Source organism: Crotalus tigris, unplaced genomic scaffold (genome assembly GCF_016545835.1).
Source record: "Crotalus tigris isolate CLP2741 ecotype Arizona unplaced genomic scaffold, ASM1654583v1 scf7180000023658.1318691, whole genome shotgun sequence".
NCBI classification, from domain to species: Eukaryota; Metazoa; Chordata; class Lepidosauria; order Squamata; family Viperidae; genus Crotalus; species Crotalus tigris.
In genome coordinates this window covers 277,763-297,411 of record NW_024100104.1, presented here as the reverse complement: position 1 = coordinate 297,411, position 19,649 = coordinate 277,763, and the positions used below count along the sequence as shown (strand labels likewise).

At 37.2% G+C, this 19,649-nt stretch overlaps 1 protein-coding gene across 3 annotated transcripts in view; it reads right to left on the bottom strand.

Annotated features, from left to right (window-relative positions):
• Positions 1–19,649, bottom strand: part of LOC120297661 (high density lipoprotein binding protein) — a 70,199-nt gene that overhangs the window by 47,079 nt on the left and 3,471 nt on the right. Inside the window, exon 1 of one of the 3 annotated variants that reach the window (XM_039320539.1) lies at positions 12,457–12,552. The exons of the other annotated variants lie outside the window; for them this stretch is intronic. The gene's annotated coding sequence lies outside the window, so the exon portion shown is untranslated. Of the gene's footprint in view, positions 1–12,456; positions 12,553–19,649 lie in introns of those variants that run through there. 3 annotated transcript variants of the gene reach the window in all.

Sequence of the window (19,649 nt, the reverse complement as noted above, 5' to 3'; positions counted from 1 at the left end):
ATTTTTCTCATATAAATTAAAGAATGTTAAAGAAACAAGAATGTCCCAAAGTAAGAAAAATATTAAAGGCAGAACCTGGGTTCAGTAAGAGAAAATGATTACTTATTCATTTATCTATTCTATTGAAAGAAGGAAGTGCAGTATGCTTTCTGGGTGAGTTACTGTAAAGCAGGGGTCCCCAATCCCCGGTCCGTGGACCAGTACCAGGCTGCGGCATGCCAGCAAACAAGTCCGCACAAACAAGCAAAGCCCCATCTGTGAGATGCAGGCAGCACAGAAAACCACGCACCCTCCGATCTGCGGAAAAACTTTTCTCCATGGAATAGGTCCCTGGTGCCAAAGGGTTGGTGACCTCTGCTGTAAAGGAATACTTGAGTAGATAGCTTATTTAGATACTGGAGGTACAATTAGAATAACATAAGTTCATGTGAAAATCTTAATTAAACTAACTGTATATTTTATAATAATTTTATTAAAGTTTATAGTTACAAAAATAAAAAACAAAAAACTAAAACAAATATAAAAATAAAAAATAAGTGTATAGAAACAAAATTTTAAAAGTATACATGTGTGTATGCATTTATGTGTGTGTGTGTGAATAACATATGCACTCATCACAACAAATACAATTTCAGTAATTACATCTTCTCTGTTATTGCAACAAAAGATCTCTTCTTCTCATATCTCATCTCTTATCTATGTACAAATTTTAAAGCCTCCTCTTCATAATCAGCAACAGTCCATTAAGAGTTACTAAAAATAACACCACCTATAGTTTAACTTTAATCCAATGAACCAACCCCATATCCCCTTTTCTGGCTTTTAAGGAAGTTGCTCTCTTCCTGCCCACCAGGCATTCCAGGCTCCACTGTCTCTTTGCCCTCCAGGAAAGAGCTCCTCCCTCCTGAGACACCAGACTACCTTTCACTACAATACTGGCTAGTAAAATGGCAGAAGTAGCTAAAACGTCTTGACATTTCACCTTTACCCTTCTCTCGTTTTTAACATCTACCTGTATTTTGGTATTATGGATAAAAGAATTTAGTAATAAAAAGGTTGTAGCAAAATTAATTTAAAACATTGCAGGGATGCATATCTTCCATTTCATCATATTATACTGTATTGTATAGAAGCTAGCTAGATATCCAAATAAATTGGACTTTATACTCATACAATATCAGAGTGGAATTGTGTTTTGTTTCTTTATATTAATCAGCAGAAAAGGAACTATTTAAAGGGTCAGAAACTGATATTATGTCAGCAGGTAGCTGGTCAGACCTCTGGGATTATATAGCTCCAAAATAACATACATAGCTCACTTATTTTCCACATTTGTCCAAATAGAGAGCAACTATTAGAAAGTTAGACACACTTAAAGGTACAGTTAATTATAATATTCTTTTATGAAAGTCTTACTGAGACAAGCAGCACTACTACCATAAAAGTCAAAAGGAATGTGGTATAAAACATCCTACCAGAATATATTTTTGTCTCCTTCAGGGCATAACCTTACTCTTTTCCTGATTACAGAACAAGCTCCTTAACATAAGGGACACAAATGACCCTTATGAAGAGAGGGTAGCTTTTAATGATGAAAGATAGAAGGCGGCACTGAAGTTGAAGTAGCCATTGTGTGCAATCTTCAAATGTAGCCTGCACTGAATTTTCTGCATCATAAGTCTAAAACAGCATCAGGAAAACATGACAGAACAGTTAAGTTCAAAAGAAAGGATACAAGCTTTTTCCCAACCTGATTAGTTTCAGGATGTTTTTGAAATATAATTCTAATCTATCTCAAAGCATAGCATGATAGCTAGTCAAAGATGATGAGCATAGTAACCTAAAAAATCCAGAGGGAAACTAGATTGTAGAAAAGTGAACCAATAAAGAATATTAAAGAGATGAGTAACTGGGCATTAGATTGCAGAAATCTCAAAGGGACTGGAGGATTTATGCACTGGTGCCCTTAAAACTGTGAAAAGAATCTGTAAGAAACTTAAAAAGTAGTAAGTCTAAAGAAACAAATAAATATTACAACCCTCACAAAAAGATACTACTATGCTGTTTAGCAATGACCTCTACCAACGGAGAGACTTCTATTATTTAATAAGAATGATTTGTGCTCAAAACATACACCTCTAACCATTATTTAGAATTTTAACAGGGTCAGCATTTTTAAAGAGCAAAGCAAATTATGTGCTATTTTAAATGGCTAGTCTAGTATTACATGTAATTAAATGCATACAAAAAAGCTGAAACAGTGCATAGCTATACTTTGAAGCTTTTATTACAAGATCAAATGGAACAATGATCTAAATTCCTATTAATTCTAAAAAACCAAAATATCCAAGAAACATCTAACACATTTTTCTAAATCCTTAAGTCACACAGACCACAATCTCACACTTCCAAAAAGGCAAAGACCATTGAACACCGTGTATTTACACCTATAAAAAATATGATATGCTCTAGATCTCAAACAGGGTAGGTTTTACTCAATACATTTTAAATATGTTGAATATATTTTTTAAAGAAATGGAGTTATAGTCCAGAAACCTAGTTAGATTTCTTTAAGGCACCATGGTGCATTTTACTCCCTCTATTTCTGCTATTTATACATCTTTTGACTCTTTTTCATATAAAATGATTTATCATTATATAAATATAATGATAACAAAAAACCTTACAATGAAAAAAAATATCTCAGGTTCCTATATAATTTCAGCATCCTTTCTTTAATGTTTAACACACCTATTTAAAATGATAAAAGCAAAATTCTCAAACATTTAAGATTCAATTTAGATTACAAACATCTGTAGGCATAACCTGTATTTTGCAAGAAATCATTTTCTAAAATACTATGCACGATCAAAAGAACAATGGTTAAAGATAAACAAAAGAGCAGACATGGCTGTTTGCTTGGATAAAGTCATCTTCATTCTGCTTTAGTTCTCATAAACAGCAGATGAGATATTAAAACTACATTCAGATGAATTCCAATGTTCATTTGGCTTACTTTGGTGTATGAAACCAGATCCTGTGGTTTATAAACTTTATGACTTAGTATGTATGAATTCAGCCAAGAATATGATTGTTTTAATCTTATTTTATTTTCTATTTGACCTATTAGCTGTGCACTACGCAAAACCTATTAGAATTGAATACATTAAAAAAATGCTAAATAAACAGTTTATTCAACTACCTTGATAAAACTCATTACAGACTAATATAATGTCCAACAAAAGACAAAACTGCATATACTTGACTTTCATCTGAGATCTCCATATGTGCCCAATCCCATCTCCTCAACCACTAACCTTAACATAAGTTTTCTATTATTTGTTTAAATATGAAAATAATTCGTAGTTCCTAACAGCTTCAGAGCATTCTTTAGATTAAAGGATAAAGACAGAGGAGTCATGAGTCAGCTGCCCAATTAAATTTATTATTGACAGATTAATAACCAATCCCACCTCGCCCCCTTGCTCATCCTACTTTCTTCCCTTCCCATGTTTTAGTTAAAGTATTTATATTTTTATTTTTATATTTTTATTGTACTTTGTTCGTATTGTGTATAAGTTTTATAACATTTTATCCTTTTAATACCATAAAGAGTCACTCTCGCCCGCTGCTTGCACTCTCGCCCGCTGCTTGCACAGCCTGGTTCCCAATGAGCTGCAGCCCAGGCTGTGGCTGGGGACCCCTGTTCTAAAGCATCAAATTCCACCTCAGCTAACTTCACTACTTTCATAAAAAAATTTGTACAGATAAAAATAATGCAAAGTATAAAAAATAAAAATTCAAAAATGCAGAAAAAGAAAGAAAAATGACTTCATCCTTTGTACCTAACAAGTGTTTTTGTGGAGAAAACTGGAGTAGAAAGGAGTATTATGTACATTCAACGCCTTGAGTTATTTGTAAAAATAATAAAGATGGGATACAATTAAATAAAGAAACTCATCACCATGTCTTATAAAACAACAAACCATCTCTTCATCCCATACATTGTATGCAAACAGATCTTTAAAGCATCACTCCATCTTAATCAGCAAAAATCCATTAAGGGTTATCAGAAATAGCAATAGAACTATTACAAGCTGTATCTAATAAACTCACTTTAAATCTTTCCTTTTACATTTATTAATCAGATAAACTTAAATTTTAACAAGTGAACTCTCTATCCCCTCTCTAATCTCTCATACATAAACAGAACCTCTAAAACAGTGGTTCTCAACCTTTTTAATGCCGCAACCCCCAACCGGTCGTAAGTCGAGGACTACCCAACCAGTCGTAAGTCGAGGACTACCCAACCGGTCGTAAGTCGAGGACTTTCCCTGCCCGGGAGCACCGCGCATGCGTGGTGCCGCCCCCTGCGCCGGCCGAGGCGTAGCTGGCAAGCAGCAGAGACGGAGCAGGCCGAATTCCGGCTGGGCCAACTGGCCCAGCCCAAGGGAGGTAAGGCACCCGCCAGGCCCCACGCGCGCCAGCAACCCTCCCTGCGTCCGCCGGCCTCCCACCTCCCACCCCTGGCCCTCTTTTACTTACATTTTTAGTAGTTGCTCAGCAGGGAGGGGTGGAAACTTCCAGACAGCTCACCTTCGCTGCAGACAACTTGTAGCACCATTTGCAGAATGGGACTTTTGGTGGGCTCAGCAGGGCAGAGACAGCCTAGACAATTCCTATTGGGTTTTGAAAGCCAATAGAATTAGACTCTATTCAAGAGAGTCTATTCTATTGGCTTTCAAAGGCCAATAGAATAAAAGGGAGTAGCACAGGTAAGGAAAAGGGGAAATAATGGCTGACTGCGTAGTTTAGCGACCCTGTGAAATGGTCGTTCGATCCCAAATGGGGTCGTGACCCACAGGTTGAGAACCACTGCTCTAAAACATCATCCCAGTTCTAGTCAGAAATCAATCAAATATTGCTAGGGATAGCAACCCATCTACTTTCAAATAAATGATTTTATATTTTTCCCCCTTTCTCCAACAATCTTTAATTCCCTCAGATAACGTCCTAGAATCTGCTTTTTTCATGTTTATCTTATCTCTTCTCACAAAACCTGACAGCTTTAATAAGTCCCTTTTGTAAATCTTATATAAAGAGTTTAGGTAGGTCACTCTTTATACCAGTGGTGGTGAACCTATGGCACGGGTGCCAGAGGCGGCACTCAGAGCCCTCTCTGTGGGTACATGCACCGTCGCCCCAGTCCTATGCCTTCAGCTGGGTTTTATAAAACCTTTTCACTTTAGGCCTCCAGCGCCGTGTATAAAAAAAAAAAATAAGGTTCAATCAATCATTCAATTTCAACTTCTTGTGGGGAAAAAAAAGATCTTGCAAAGTTGGAATTGATTGATTGAACTTTTTAGTCCCACCCAGTCTGCTGTTACCACCGCAGCCATGCCCACCCGGCACCCAACGATGCATAAGTGGGTTTTGGGTTGCAGTTTGGGCACTCGGTCTCTAAAAGGTTCACCATCACTGCTTTATACTCTCACTGTCTCTTTTCACAAAATTGTTGACAACTGTAACAAAGTTACTTTTATTTGTATATTCAATATGTTGTTTAAATCCATACTGAAATAAATTTCAATCTTTTCCAGTGAAGCTTGTTCCTCTTCCATGACATCATCTAATTTATCTCCAATACCAAATATCACTGAAATGCATCCACTGATGTATTTATTTCTTTCTGGTGCCCTCTACTGACCAAACCTTCAAAATATCTTCTCATAGTTTTTTTTTCTCAGATATAAACATGGAAAGTTACCCACAGAAAAGATTCTTAATTTCAAAGTCTTAACTCAAGTCCACCTGAACACATAGTCCATTTAAAACATTCTAAACTCAACACTCCAATCACTCTTTTGCTGCATATTCAAAAAAATTTTTTTTGTAAAATCTTAAAATTATTACTTCAAACACTTTCTTAAAGGATTTTTTTAAAGAAAACTCACCCAATGAGTACAATAAAACTTGCCATTGCAAAGATTCTCAATCTCTAAAAAGCAATAAAAAATAAAATCCAAAGAAATGAGGTTCAGCTGAACTTGAGTCCTATCAATTATTATTCCAGTCACAGACCAGCAAAGAACTTGAGGCCATATAAGCTATATTAAAGGCTATGAGCTTGGTGGATCCTGTGACTCCCAGCTGCATGCAAGGTTACCTCAAAAACATCAGTATCTGCTATCTACTCATGTAAAACAACTGTTTAGAGTACATATGGATGATATCAAGATCTCTGGAGATATTTTGGCAATCAAGATCCAGCATCCAGCTATCTTTTTCAATCATAATATCTCCTGCTCTCCACTGGACATCAGTTTGCTATTTCCTCACTGGAAGGCTAATATTTAACAAATAAATACTCCCTACCTCCCCATCTTTGAAATTAAGCCTGTATGTATATATGTATGTGTGTGTGTATATACTGTTTTAGTACATTTTTCTTATTGTATACTACTCAAAGTCACTATGGAATTGTGGCCTTATATTGATTGATCAATAAATAATTGTACTATCTTAATCATATTACTTCAAAAACGGTACCATTCAGTTTATGGTGTTCATTTTCTACTAACCAGGTATAGGATTACATACATTTCTAACATTTTAACTCAAAAAGTGGATAAAATCCCAACTTCCATTTATGTTCTTTCTCTTTCCTATAGCACCTATGCCCTCAATGGCCATTCTAGAAAGTTGAAAGACATTTTGGGAAAGATTCTAGAGCAGAGGTCCCCAACCTTTTGGGCACCAAGGACCGGTTCCTTTGAGAGAGGTTTTTCTGCAGAACGGAGGGTGTGTGGTTTTGTGTGTTGCCTGCATCTCATGGATGGGGCTTTGCTTGTTTGTGCGCCCCGATGGCTGGCATGCCGCAGCCCAGTACTGGTCCACGGACTGGGTGTACACTGTGTGCAAGTAAATGCAGAATCCCTCCTTCCAATTTCCTTATAGAAACTTCTTTGACAGAAACTAATAGATTCTTCCCACTCTAGTTAGATTTAGAAAATACATGAATATCCCTCAAGTTGTTTTTGACTCTGCATTACAAAGACATGTCCATGTAGATTTTTTGTAGCAATACAGAAATAATTTGACACAATCATCATCTTCAATTCTTTTCCCAACTTCCCTATCTAGTTTATAGTCCTGGGATTTTGGGCATAGCCAAATATATGCTCAAGTATGTCTTTAGAATTCTGAAATAATCATGGTGAAAGGTGGAGAAATAGAAAGAGATGGGGCTATGCTTGGCCAAAATGAGAAACAGTTAGAGCGAACCTCTGTTCGTTCTTTGCTCCCCCCCTTCGATTTAAAATAATAATCAAGAAATACGACCTGATTTTAACGCCTTGAATCTGGAGCCAAGAAAAAATATGTCTGTCCGGGCTTGAGACAAAGTCAAGACTGGGAAAAGGGGGCATCCCAGGAGGAGAGGTAGAGCAATAATTGGCTGACTTAGTCTACGGGCAGAAGACAAGCAGAACCCATTGGTGGATTCTCCACTCGTCATGCTGGAGAATTACATATGTGCAGACATATTCCATCCTCCATAATATTTGGACATAAGCCCATCAGAAAAAAAAGAGAAACTTTCTTTGGAATATCATTTCATAACTCTGTTAGGAAATGCTAAAATTGATCTTATTTTTGTATACAAATACATAAATGTCTCATAGATTTATGTATGAAAAATTGTAACATTTAATATAATTGCATGGATATTCAAACTCCAGGAAACACACAACAGAAAGAAATCAAAGTTCAAATTACAAATGGCTTCTCACAAATCTTTGAAAATGATTCAAGAGCATCCATTTCAATCACATCTGCAAGAGAAGATATTTTTGCTTATGGAAATAAGCTTTTATTATATCATAAACATTTATTTTTAATGAACACTCAAATAAGCAAGGATAGTGTATAATAATTCTGATTTGAGATATTAAAAATGAAAATCCCGATCTTCCCAATCCTGAATCTTTTCAACATTTTGACTCTTTTTCTTCTCTCCCATAAAAAAGTATAAATTAATACATGTTCTCAAATATGTTTGGAAGAAGGCAGACATACATCCGTATCACTTCAGAGTGTCTTTCACAATGTAAGTATTAGCAAAGCACTAGGTGTAATTTTCATAAATGCCACCTCAGCATTGCCTGTACCAGCGACCATTCACAGCTTTTGAGGGGGAAGGGAAATCATTTTAAACATCCAGTAACTCTCCATGAAGAACGAGAAATTATGAGTCAACCAAATGCAAAATAATGATGGGGTAATGATGATACAGGAACAGCAAATGTCATTAGATTGTTGCTCTTCATTAACTTCTTGAAAAGGCTAACTTTTATAAAGGTACGAGATTTATTGACTGGTTCATAAAAAGAGCCAATTATGATCAGCAAAATATAAAACCATTTCTATATCTGCAGAAACATTATTGAAACATTTTTCTGAATCATGTATTATGGTGGAAACATTTTGTGACTGACAAAATTGGAAATATTAAATCTATAGCTAGCAAATACAGCAATACTGCCTACAGAGATTTTACTTAATACAATCAAAAAACAGCACTATTTAACAACACTAGTATGACACAAAGAAATGTCACATATTAGTGAAATATAACAGTTTACAGTTTAATATCACAGGTGACTTTTATGTGAGACTGTCAGATCAGCAATAGTTATCAAATTGAAGAATATGTTCTAGGCATCATCAAATAAGATTTCAAGGTAACTGGAGTTATGCTTTACTATGTTTGTTTTTTTAAACAATTCTACAGATCAGGAAAAAAAAACAGCTCTTCCAGGCAGAAACAATAATGCTGGAATTCTAAAGAGCAGTTATTTCTTTAGTAATCTACACCTACAGCAGACTGAACTAATCAGGATTATATAGAACCTGATCTATATTAAACCTTAAACATTATTGAAATTACATAAAAAGGGAAAAGATGTTGAGAAATAACTTCAAAAATGAAAATATACTCAAAGATAAAACTGTAATAACTTAACTTTTCTTTAGAATACCATGAACCAAAAAAATACAAACATCTCCTTTCACAAATGTTTACTAGTTCACCCAACAGATTTATAAGACTTATATGGCTGTCCTATCTCATACAGTGACTCTACAGGCTCACAGCAATCCATAAATCATAATTAAAAACAAGGATACTCTTCTCCCCAGGTGCCAGACCAAACATTCTCACAGCTCAACCCCCATCCCAGCCATGCTTAGACAGAAGGAAGAACCGCCTTTAGAAGCTTAAAAGGATAGAGATCCCTCTGATGTCAGGTGGGAGGCTGTTCCAAAAGGCTGGGGCAATCACAGAGAAGGCATACCTCAGAGGTCCCATCATATGGCAACATTTAAGGGAAGGGACCACATCCACTTTATCTAACCTAATAGGATGGGTTGATCCACTCAGGGAGAGGCAAACTGAGAAGTAACTCGGCCCTTCAAAGATGATAACCAGGGCCATGGCTTTCAAAGGCCAGTCCATAAAGCACATTGCAGTAATTCAAACAATAAATGACTAAAGCATAAATTCTCAACTGCCAAACATATGTCACTGATCTCTATCTGGTGATGTCTGAAATCTTAACATTAATTCCAACACTTTAAAAAGGGGGGAAGTTATGAAAGAAAAAAACACAGCTTTCCATGCTCAGATCAAATCCAAAATGACATTAAAGAAATGGAGAGTTGCCAAATCAGCAAAATCATAAATATGCTTTCAGATATGACAACAATTCACTTCCAAATCTGTGGACAACCACAAAAAATATTGAAAACTGGATGAAAACATCCAATTCATTCACATGCTACTCTGACTTTTTATTGCTACATGCAGAAATATACACACCCATGTGAGACAACACCCAGTCCAAGAACATCAAAAGCGTAGCAAGGCCTCTAGGACAGACTTCAACACTATTTTTGCACGTGTACCACTTTTAGAGCAAGGACTTACTTGGTAAGTCAACTGTTCTCATTCTTATGCCACTAAGTAGCAGAATACAGATTTTGTAAGATGTATTCCCCCTTTCCTTAGATTTTTGTACACAATTCTTATGTATCTGCTGAAAAAAAGTCAAGATATATAATTAAACCTTGCAATAACCCACTTATGGTACTACACATTTGCCAGGAAGGCACAGGTTTTTTTGTGAAATGACTGAAGACTTTCAAGACTTATTTTAATGAATATTACAAAAAATGAAATTTCATAAACTCTGTGAGTATGTGTGTTTTGAATGATTCAAAATTCTTGGCATTTCCTACAGAAATCCCTGGAAAACTGCCCATATAAACTTAACAGCAATAGACAGTCCATAGAAAATGAATCTGTCCGTTAAGGCCAGGCCTGTATGTATGAGATCTGAAATTTTCCAACAGATATAGAGACTCGGGTTAAAGGAAACAGAATCAAAACTATCCAATATCCTCATCTTAAAGCTTCAGGAGGGCCAACAACAACAACAAAACCAATGTACAGTCGCTTATATGTTCTGAAATGCAAATGTGGTTGCACAGAACTGCTACTATCTCCAATGACTTAACTGCCCTCTCAGTTTGGAAAATGAAGCATAATGCTGCCCAGAGACTACACATCAGCATGAGTTATATTATACCCTATTCACCTTCTCTTTCATAAAAAGACAGGAGAGAATTTGAAACAGCTGGCTTTCTCAGAGTGTGGCAATCAGACTTGAACATTTCCACCTCTCTAGTCAGCACAAAAGAAATTAACTGATACATTACCAAAACACTTCACGCACAGAAAAACTATAGGACTCTGCAAGTTTTAGTAATCCCAGCTAGTGTGGCCTATGATGAGAACTGCTGGAAGTAATTCCAAATACTTGGGGTATACAAATTCTACATTCCTGCCCTCGATGCAAAAAGATTTGCTTCTGTAGAGCCAATCGTCTCCTTATTCTACCTAAAGAAAGAGTAAGATTCAGGAACAGAAACTACATTCTTGCCTGCTATTTTGCTTCTGGATCACACAGTGGTGAGGGATTGGAACTAATGTGGTATTATTCTTTTCTTTTTCAACTGATCTAAATACCAAATTAAACTGGTCAACTAAAGATGCTCGATATTGTGTCCAATTCTTACTCAATCTTCTGTGTCTCTAGTTTTGGGTTTGGAGAGCCTGAGAAGGGGAAAGCATTGCCAATTATCTTGTACACACAGCTGCCAGACAACTCCTAGCTTATTTCTCAATATTGGAAGGAGGTGGCAGAGAATGTTACAAAAGCAGGAGGCAAATACATGTCCACCCATCTTAAAACTTCAAAGTTATTTGGAAGCCGGTACTTATCATATTCATCAGATAGCAGTGTCATATGGGCTGTAAATTTGCTGGCAAATACAACTAGGCCCAAGGAATAGGTCCAACATACCTTCATCTTACAAGAGAAACTAAACTGCCTCACCTTGCAACCCTCATTCTCTGCTTTTGCCAATGCAGAAGAAAGTACATGCAGACTCATGAGGCTCAATTCCTACTCATATACCGCCTGGAGGGAGACTGCAGGTGATCAAGTTAGTGAAGGAAATGGCAGTTCCTTGTGCAAGCAATCACTTCTGCTTACTTGCATGCCAAGGCTGACCTTATCACAATGGTGAAGACAGCAAACAACTCCCTTACGAATTCTGGACAATATGCCATGCCTGAATCCAATCCTTTACTGCCTATTTGCCACGTTCTCTTTGTCACATCTCCAAGGGGAGGGGGAAGCCTTAGGAGTATTCCCTAATGGATGCTTCCAAGTCTGCTCTATGCTCTAGAACCAACCGTGGAAAGAGCCACGGGACTAACTGGCATGGTGGCTACTTCAAACTTCCAGGAGATTAGGAAAGCTGCCAGGGGCCCAGTCTAAAGTAAATCGAAGGAGAAAGACAGAGTGCAAACAAGTCCCAATTCGCGCTCCCCCTCCAGTTCTCCTAACTGAACAGCATAAACTAAACCCAGGTAGCTTTACTTTTCCCTCCACGTCTCCTCGTAGTACCAAGCTGCAAAGTTAGTGCAAAAGTTTTGCGGCTGAGTTGGGAGGGGGAGAAGATCCGGCTCGTGCGCGCCTATGACACGTAGTCCGATCCGTTTCCCCGCCCCCCTCGCCTCTTCAAGAGAGCGGCCAGACGCGAAGAGTGTGCCCGGCTCGGATTAGTTTCCGACTACTAAGGAAATAAGAGAGAGAGAGAGAGAGAACGAGGGGCAGCTATACTGGAGGACACCGAAGGGCACCCGGTGCCAGGACCTCCTCTCTACCTCCACGTCGGCAATCCCGCCCGACTCCTTTCCTCTTTCTACGGCACCGAGCAGGCTCTGTATTTTCCACAGCCGAAGCAATCGACACCCGGTTTCCTTCCCTCCCCCAGCGATATGATCCCCTTCTCTTTGGCCCACCCGATCGCCCCCTACGTGGCACTCACTCCGGCCCGTGCCTGCTAAGCTCGCTCTGCTTGAGAAGCCCCGAAGCGCTCCCGGGAAAGCGGTGAGGCACCTTCTCGTCTGCTATATCAGACAGAAATTGCCAATCCCGAACTCACACGTCAGAAAAGCCGAGCCCCTTCCCTTTCCTTCCCTGGGAAGGTCCAGCCCATCTGAGAGCAACCGCAAAGCTTCGGTGAGGGTGGAAGCAGTGCTTCGTAACGCTACACCACTATCCGACCCTGTCCGCTAGTCTGCTTTCCCCAGCTGCCCCGAAAGCACGAGTGGCAATGACATGTAAGCAAGCAGATCGCTCCAAGCTGTAATATGTGGAGACGCCAGCCATCTTTAGGAAGAACCCACTTTTGACAACAAATTACTTGATTTAGTATGCTTAAATGGGAAGTAAACCGTAGAAGCAAGTTACACGAGATTCGCAAGACCGTCTTACTAGCAAACACGAAGAATCGAACCTGCAACCTTTATTTTTAAATTCACTGGCTGGGTTCGCATATCCATGGTTAACCAGATTACAATTTACCTAATTAATTTGTCTGGGTTCACATAATACATTGTACTACAAATTAGTCCATTACGTTTTAATTTAATGTATTATGTGAATAGATTAGGGAATAGTTCCATAGGACTTGGAGATACTTTTTAGGTAAATATTCTTGGAGGATATGTCCCCTTCTGTACACGCTGAGAGTTCATTACTGGCCCTCAAGGTTTTCCACATTAAAATACTTTTTCTGGAATTCCAAGATACTCCTAATAGATAAAATCCTGTGGAAATAACTTGTCAACACATTTAACCACTGTGTGAAACATCTGAGGCTACGTTTCATAAGTAATTTGTAAGCAAAGGTGGACAAAACCATGGAAAGTAGCAGCGGTGAGGATAAATGGCACAGCTGTAAGCCACATTGCTGGAATGATGGAGTAGATTTTAAGCACATTTTAATTTTTAAGTATAATTTTTCTTTTGTTAGCAACTAATGGAATTACACTATTATTTATTCAATTTACCAGGCCTTCTAATAAATGAAGATTGTAAAAAAAAATCCATCCCCCTCCAAAATAGTCAAGCACAATAAAAACGGCATGTTGCAGGGAATATAGTTCAATCAGCAATCATTTAAAAATGATCCTCAACATGGCACTGTTCAAATCTGCTGGCTACAGCTCTCAATAAGATTCCAGTGGGAACTGCTTTTGACAACCACATTCTATAAACTGAAGGTTTTTATATTTCTGTAGTTCAGAGTTTGAAATGTTGGTGAGATTCACTTTAATAACCAGAATGCTAAGAATCATATCAGCATCTTCAGTTCTCTGCACTATACAATCATTCTTGAACCCATTTTTGAATGTTTGCTGGTACTCATCTAAATCTTCATTAATAGTTTATATGCCCCACTAAATCATGATACGATTTATGGCTAGCTTATGACTTATGTAACCATATTCTTGTCATTTATAAACTATGGATTAGTATATTATCTAAATCAGGTATTGTAGCTTACTTAATGACATGTAAGCAAACTATGGCTTAATATATGTGAATCATAACAGGCTGCATCTGGACTGCTTAAAGTTTCATAATTTAAGATGCCACCAAGAATATAATAAACTGTTATTTCCTAACTTCCTATCATGCATTCACTAAGTATAAGCATTTTGATTCGTATTATATCAGAATCTTTAATCCCCAACAGAGTATAATAATGAAATTTGTGTTTTTTGTGCCCCAAGTCAGAGTATGTTATGTAGGCTGAAAGAAAAACTAAAAGGAGCAGCCCTGGACCTAAACATGTTCTCCATTACATAAAAGATGAATCTGGGGCAAGTATCAAAATGAGACTACTGTAATTCCTTGAAAAAGTTTACAATAAACATGTAAAATATTCTACAAGGAAAATCATACAATTCATTGCCCTATATCAGGCAGGTCAAACTGCCAGCCCATGGGCCAGATAGGTCACACCGAAACTGTTCCCACCCCATTGCCGGCAATGGAGAAAAAATCCTGAAACGTCACGCAACGTCACATGATGTTGCAAGTTTGACATTCCTGCCCTGTATTGTTTAAACATTAGCAAGTTACAGATCAAATCCATCTGTAATCGATAAATACATCAGATGAAATGCTTCTCTACTTGTATGAAAGACACTTCTGAAATGTAAACAAACCTTTTATATTCAAAATATATGACTAAAGAGATGTGAAACTGAACAGGCCACCAACTTTATGCCTGAATACTTATAGTTTCTATTCCTAAAATAAAAATATCTATTTGCATGAAAAACACTTTTTCAGTAAAAATCACTTTTCACAGGAATAACGAGTCATTACTTGTACTTTCTCTATACATCATTAGATATAACTGGTAGGATAAAATGGAATGTGTATAGGAGAGGCAAGAAATTTTTCCATTCTTTCTCTCCTGCATATGAGATATAACCAGATGAAATAGTCATGTTCAAAAGAGGAATGGTAACACTTTCTGGCACTGAATGTTTGCGTTGAACAGATCTATCAAGGCATTACTAAAAGCCAACACGGGTTTGTCAAAAACAGATCATGCCAGACAAATCTTATTGCATTCTTTGACCAAGTGACAAAATTAGTGGACCAGAGGAATGCTGTGGATATAATTTACTTGGACTTCAGTAAGGCATTTGACAAAGTAGATCACAACCTACTACTTGAGAAGATAGAAAAATGCGGATTAGACAGCATCACCACCAGATGGATCCTTAGCTGGCTGACTGGCTGTACTCAGCGTGTGGTCCTCAATGGAACTGCATCTACATGGAGGGAAGTGTGTAGTGGGATGCCCCAGGGCTCTGTTCTGGGCCCAGTGCTCTTTAACATCTTCATCAACGATCTGGACGAGAGAATAGATGGGGAACTCATCAAATTTGCAAAGGACACCAAGCTGGCAGGAATAGCCAACACTCCAGAAGACAGGCTTAGGATACAGGAGGATCTGGACAAACTTGAACACTGGGCGCTATCTAACAAAATGAAATTCAATGGTGAAAAAAGTAAGGTTCTATATTTAGGCAAGAAAAACCAAATGTACAGGTATAGTATAGGGGATACCTTGCTCAATAGTAGTAACTGTGAGAGGGATCTCAGAGTCCTAGTGGACAATCATTTAAATATGAGCCAGCAGTGTGCTGCAGCTGCCAAAAAAGCCAACACAGTGCTAGGCTGCATTAACAGAGGGATAGAATCAAGATCACGTGAAGTATTAATACCACTTTACAATGCCTTGGTAAGGCCACACTTGGAATACTGCATCCAGTTTTGGTCACCACGATGTAAAAAAGATGTTGAGACTCTAGAAAGATACAGAGAAGAACAACAAAGATGATTAGGGGACTGGAGGCTAAAACATATAAGGAACGGTTGCTGGAATTGGGTATGTCTAGTTTAACAAAGAGAAGGATGAGGGGGGACATGATAGCAGTGTTCCAATATCTCAGGGGCTGCCACAAAGAAGAGGGAGTCAAGCTATTTTCCAAAGCGCCTGAAGGCAGGACAAGAAGCAACGGGTGGAAACTAACCAAAGAGAGAAGCAACCTAGAACTAAGGAGAAACTTCCTGATAGTTAGAACAATTAACCAGTGGAACAACCTGCCTCCAGAAGCGGTGAATGCTCCAACACTGGAAGTTTTTAAGAAGAAATTGGACAGCCATTTGTCCGAAATGGTATAGGGTTTCCTACCTGAGCAGAGGGTTGGACTAGATGACCTCCAAGGTCCCTTCCAACTTTATCATTATTATTATTCCACAGCCATTAAACTGTACATGAAACCTATTCCAAGGTGCACATAAAGTAAGAGAATTTAAGATTTGTTTTAGTATTGTAATCTATGTGGCTTTAAGAGTCAGCAAAGACTTGATAGCACGTACTGTAATCAAAACTTATTACAAACAAAACAACCCCAAGAACTCTGATAATATAGTTCAAAGTCTTCTTACCTGCTTCTCAGAAAAAAGCTATTTCATGTACTGATAGACAACACATCTACTACCCATTGCAACAGATCAGGTATAAGTTTCTCCTTCCAGACTGGTATAACATTTGCTAACTAGCTCCCATGCTGGAGAATCCAATTACTGATACTTTGATATGTTATAGACACTAGAAATATATAACAGGCAAAGCATATACTGTAACACACTATGATTGTCCAAAGCCATATTAACAATTCTGTTGATGTCAACCCAAATATTATATATAATAAGACAAGAACCAACCATGAGTTAATGTTCCAATTACTGGAAAGCAGTCCATCATTGTTAGTTCTGCACTTTTTCAGATAAAGGATGTAAAGGAATAATGATTGCAGCAGTTTCAGTGTGATTTTGTTCTAAAATATAAAGCATACTTACCCTCTTTGGGCAAAGCTATGTTTGATAGATATTTTTATCATTGCCTATGAGACCACAATATATAAAATAATTCAAAATAGAATAACAAAATCAGTGAACTAATAATATAGATAATCCTTGACTTACAACTTTTCATTTAGTGACTAAAGTTACAACAGCCCTGGAAAAAAATTACTTAATGTTTCTCATACTTACAACCACTGCAGCATCTCCATAGTCACGTGATTCAAATTTAGATGCTTGGCAACTGGTTTATATTTATGACAGTTCAGTGTCCTGGGGTCATGTGATCAACTTTTACGACCTTATGACAAAGTCAATGGAGAAGCCAGATTCTTTTACCAATGTAACAACTGCAGTGATTCACTTAACAATGGTGGCAAAAAAAAGTTGTAAAATGGGATAAAACTCACCTAATTGTCTTGCTTAGCAACATGAATTTTGGGCTAAATTGTGGTTGTAAGTCAAGGACTACCTGTATTAGTATGAGAGCAGCCACAATATATGATGTCATAATCTAAAGAAAAAAGAAATTAACATGACCCCGGGGCCCAGGTCTTCTATAAGGCAACTCTGTTCTCTTTCTCAGATAGCACTTTAGAAAGTTTAAATGTAATTCTATTAGAAGGCCAGAAAGGATGAACAGGAAATAAAGTATTTAAAAAATTACTGGCTCATTAAGAGGCCCAAGGACGAATTAGACTTTCTGGTCAGCATCTGTTTAAAAATGGTCTGATTTGAATACATGGATTAAACATGTCTATTCCAGTGCATAGCAAAAAAATGAATCTGAAAGCAGGATTCATTATTTATGATGAAAACTTGAGAGAATTAATAAAGATATTTGAGTAACCATAGATTCTGAATGTGGTTCACAGTATTATTTGGTATTATCAAGAATGAATCTTGAGAAGAAATGGATATAGAAGAAATGTAATAGAATGAGTACAGGAAGCACAGAGATAAGTTTGGTAAGAAAGAGTATTAAAATAAGCATTAATCAGCCACATAATATATGGAAAATGGATGAAAGGAACAGTAATATGAAAGTTGCTTGGAACAGAACAAAGGTAATTACATTACAAAGGGTCACAAAATTATACCAAGTTATACCAATAATGAAAAAGAAATGTCAAGGAATTATGAAGTAAATAAATTAGAAAATAATTACTGAAAAAAGTGCAATATGGCTTTGTATCTTGCACAAGGTGTATAAGACAGAAGTTTTGTTTTTCACCAATTAATTCAGAAAAGTATGAATGTAGGAAAGAAAGTTTACTTCACATTGTTAACTTTAGACATGTATGATAAAGTGAGTAGGCTTGAACTAGGAAATGTTTCATGTGATGTGGAGCAGAATATTATTGGTTGTTGAATGTGATTAGGCAATACTGTATATAATGGAAAAGCATGTGTGTAATTAATGCAGTGTATAATAAATTATTTCTTTTTGAACTGAAATGTATGATGGCCCTTTGATTGTTTAACAGATTATGAATAAATGTAAATGTATGGTGAAGTTAAAGGTGCATCAGTTAGGGACATTGCATGCAAATGAACTCAAGCTGTTGGATGAGAATCTGAATGCTGCAATCTATATATCTGAAAATAAATGCATCAAAGAATAAACTAGGTATATTTCATAGAGAAAGTGAACAGGTTCAAATCATATAATAAGTAGCAAAAAATAGAGAAAACACCATCTACCTTAATAATGTTTGTTGAAAGTGGGGGGAGGGGATATGTAGACAAATTTTAAATAATGCAATTGCTGGCAGACAACAAGTTATATTTTTGTATCCCTTTGAAATGCTATTGATTAAAAAACGAATTAGGAACAATTAGAAAGCAACTGTGAGATTCCTTTGACAATCATGATATTGGCATGGCTCCACTTTTTCTTTCTTTTTAATAATAAAAATAGAGGGGTGATACATGAATATTGAATGGATAGAAAAATAAATAACTAGAACAAAAAAGTGGTTTTATAATTCAGAGACAATGAGGATTGAGTAACAAAACAAATGTAGAGTTGAATGGGCTAAGAAAGAAGACAATGTTGACAATGTTGGGATTAAAAATCTCAAAAAGAAATAAGAATTTTAAAAACCAAAATTTAATCAATCTGTTTACATGTCATCAAGTTGTCACCTATTAGCAACCATATAATTTAGATCAGCAATGTCAAACTGCCGGCCGCGGGCCAGATGCGTCATGAGGAAACTGCGTCCACCCCATTGCCGGCAATGGGGAAAAAGTTCCGTAACGTCACGCAATGTCACAAGTTTGACATGTCTGATTTAGATATTCTCCATGATGATCTGTCTTCAGCTCTTCCAATAATGTAGTTATCACTACTTAACTGAATCTATCCACCTTGCTGCTGGTTGTTGTCTTCTTTTTCCTTCCATCTTTTTGTCTTAGAGCCTTATCCAGAGAGCTAGGCCTTCACATAATGTGTCTGAAGGAGAATAATATGTCTAAGTGACCTACATTCAGAGCCATATTTTTCTTGAGTTAGAGCTCTCTATTTCATCATGTACTGTTTGGATTGTGGCTTCCTGGCCTGTGCATAGATTTTGTAGGAGGACAATCAGATGCTCCGGAATTCCCATTTTCCTAAGCATATTTTGAACACCCTTTTCTAATAAATGAAGTACGCATTGACTTCTTTTTATTGTTTGCTTTCTCAATCATTTAGCAAGCATCACCAATAATATCCCATGTTCCTCGGTCTTTTCTGAAGCCAGCTTGAATATCCAGCATTTCCCTTTGTATGAAGAGTTC